Source organism: Rhipicephalus sanguineus, chromosome 10 (genome assembly GCF_013339695.2).
Source record: "Rhipicephalus sanguineus isolate Rsan-2018 chromosome 10, BIME_Rsan_1.4, whole genome shotgun sequence".
Taxonomy (NCBI): domain Eukaryota; kingdom Metazoa; phylum Arthropoda; class Arachnida; order Ixodida; family Ixodidae; genus Rhipicephalus; species Rhipicephalus sanguineus.
The window spans coordinates 118,700,348-118,704,047 of NC_051185.1; positions in this window are offsets into that span (position 1 = coordinate 118,700,348).

The following is a 3,700-nucleotide window of genomic DNA, read 5'->3' on the forward strand; positions in this document are numbered from 1 at the left end:
GCGATTCACTCAACAAGTGCGATGGTTCATTGATATTGAGACTCACGGCAGCGACCATATTTCAACGTATTTGAAGGTCACATGTTTTACAACTTCCTCCTCACCAACTTACAGAAGAGTTAATTGGACAATGTACAAGACAAAGGTGGAAGAGGCATGCGATGATATCGCTTGCGGCCTCGAGGAGGTAATTATAAATGTGATGGAAGTGGTTAAGTACGCCTTTACGTACGTATCAAAACGTTCAGATTTCGATGTGCAACTTGAGCGATTACGAACGATTCGTAGGCGGGCTGAGAGGAGATACAGGCGCACTAATTCGATTCATGACCTCAGAGACGCTCGACGTCTACAAAAGAAAATCCAACGTCGAATGGACAAGCTGGAGGACCAACGGTGGAAAAAATTTTGTGAATCACTCGATCCTCGCAAGCCTATGTCGCTTATATGAAGGACGGTGCGTGGCCTTGGCTCGACTCCACAACACCAACATCCATTCAGCACATTGGCTCTCCATCAAGGCCGTCTGCAGGTTGACGTTGCCGAAGATTTCTGCGTGAAGATTGCAGGCAATGTGGTCGCCATGAGTGACGAAGTTATCGGTGATGTTCCTGTAGCACGCGTCTCTGAACTGAATGTGCTTTTCTCACTCGAGGAACTAGATGCGGCTCTAGCCACCTGCAGTCGTTCATCGTCACCTGGGCCGGACGGCATTACATACGCTGATTTATGCCATCTTGGAAGACGCGGCCGAGACCAGCTACTGAAATGCTACAACCAGTCATGGAACGACGGCGTCGTTCCCGAAAGTTGGAAGTCCAGCCGGTTGGTACCGCTCCTCAAACCTGGAAAGTCGCCGCTTGACCTGGCATCATATCGGCCCATTGCGCTGTCCAGCTGCGTGGGAAAAGTAATGGAAAGAATGGTTCTGACACGTCTCGAATGGTACCTAGAGCGCTACAATATATATCCAGAAGCCATGGCTGGTTTTCGAAGAGGCCGCTCTTCTATTGATAATGTCATCGACCTTGTAACCTCTGTGCAACAACAGAAATACCTCAAGCGCATCTCGGTTGCAATGTTCCTCGATGTGAAAGGTGCATACGACAACGTAACGCACGATGCCATCCTCGATGCCTTGGCGAACGCTGGAATCGGTGGAGAAATGTTTCGATGGATTCGGAGCTACCTACTGAGGAGATCCTTCTTCGTGCATACTGCGGAAGGCCGCACCGTTTACCATTACACCACTCGTGGCGTTCTACAAGGCGGGGTTCTCAGTCCTACGTTGTTTAACCTCACGATCATTGGCCTAGTCCAAATTCTACCTCGATCAGTCAACCTCTCTGTATATGCTGATGATATATGTATCTGGGCTTCAGCAGTGACACGACCCCAGGTACGCGCACGGCTCCAAAAAGCAGCGAGAATAACGTCGATGTACCTTTATGCTCGAGGACTCAGAATTTCCACCGAGAAGTGCGCCTTAGTCCTTTTTACCCGCAAGCCCATGATCTGGTATCCCGTTTCCATCGACAACGTGAGGCTTTCGTATACGAGACGTCACCGATTCTTGGGCGCCATTATCGACAGAGATCTTTCGTGGAGTGCTCACATCTCGCACTTGAAGAAGAGGCTCACCTCTATCACACACGTAATGAGATTTCTCGCTGGGAAAACGTGGGGCACATCAGTGTCATCTATGCTTCAGCTTTGCAGAGCGCTCTTCTTGGGATATTTGCAGCATAGCACGCCCGTGCTTTCCAACGCCGGAAAAACTAGCATCCGGGTCCTGCAAAGCATTCAAGGCCAAGTATTCCGCACATGCTTGGGGCTACCTCGGTGTGCTAACACAGTAGCAACGATTCCTATTGCTAAAGACCACCCGATCACAACATATATAACTGTCGACACATTCCGGGCACATATCCGTTACATATCCAGAGTGCCTGACCACCACCTCGCTAGCTTGCCACTAGAAAGACCAAAGGCAGCGTTTTCCAAGGTTGTTGCGGCTAACCAGCATTCCATCTCGTGAAGATTCTCGCCCGCAACAATACCACGATCTCCGGAGTGGTGCATGAAACGGCCCACTGTGCACCTTGAAGTGCCGGGGATATCTAAAAAGGCAAGCCTGTCATCTGCAGCCCTCAAGCAGATCTCACTGGACCTTTTGCATTTGTCGTATGCTAACCGAATTCATGTTTACACCGACGGCCCGGTCTCGGGAAGTTCGACAGGTGCCTTTGTGATACCATCTCGATCAATCACCGTCAAGTTCAAGACATCACACGTCACGACATCTACGGGCTCCGAGCTTGCCGCTCTTCGAGCCGCTATGGAGTTTGTTATGCAAGAATCCCCTAGTAGATGGGCCATATTCTGCGACTCCAAGGCAGCCCTTCAATGCGTGCGAAGTCTACGACGTGGAAACTACCACCAGTTGGTGTCTGATATCAATGCAATTTGTCATCGCGTCGCTAATCAAGGACACGACATTGTTTTACAATGGCTGCCGGGTCACTGTGGCATCAGTGGTAACTACCTCGCTGACGACGCTGCCCGATGTGCCCAGGATGGAGCGCCCACACTGTTCATACCCTTGTCAAGAGTAGACGCAGCTAGAGAACTTCGTCGCATCGCACATAATGCCACGCTTGAGCACTGGAATTCTCCGCTTAACTCCAATTCTCGCCCTAAGAACCTAGAATCATTACTCCAGCTACAACTGCCATCCAAGTTTTCTCGACGTGACGCTACAATGCTGTGCCGGTTGTGGATCGGTGTAGCGTTTACTAACTCATTCAGCCATCGCATTGCCATGGCCGATTCATCCATGTGCGAAAGCTGCAATTGTATAGAGACTATTACATCTCTTGTGCCACTGTGCCCAATTTGATGAAGATCGCCGGACTGTCCAGTGTGCCTTGGGTAGCCTGGATGACGGGCCCTTTAATGAAGCAAAGATCTTAGGAGCCTGGTCGCGCAGCATATCAGCCCAGAAAGCCAAACGAGCCCTCCTGCGGTACTTGAAAAGAACCCTATTGAGCGACCGCCTGTGAAACTCGGCACTGTGTGTATGATGTGACATGTGTCTATCCTTCTCTCTCTCTCTCTCTCTTTTAGTCCCCTATTCCCCCTCCCCATGTGTAGGGTAGCAAACTGGATGCATTGTCTAGTTAACCTCCCTGTCTTTCCTACATTCCTTCTCTCTCTCTCCGAGATAAAGGCGCAAATTCAGCAGAAGAAAAATCTTGGCACAAGAAACGTAAATATTAAGGGCACTACATGCCAGTATTCGAAGGTACGAAAGTTGCAAAAAAAAACTCACGGTCCCTTACGTATTCGCTTAAAACAATTCGAAACCGAAAGCCATCTGATGCATTTAGTTTAGCGTTTCTTTTTTTAAGCGAGAGCCTTATATGCCTCACCAAAAGCGAAAATTGGCCGTCGGCGGCGTCGGTGATGCCAACACGAGCAATGCAAAAAAAAAAACTTCACGTGATGACGTCATCATGACATCTCAGGTTGTCTAAATTTGTGACATCATCATGACTTCTAACACCCGCTGCACCACGCAACGGTGGAACAGTGGGGGGTTACAACATGAAATAAAATACATCGTCGTTCGCACTGTGTACTTGCTTTTAAATGATAAGCATTTCTTAGAGAACCCAATGCACTATGACCGTTTCTATCT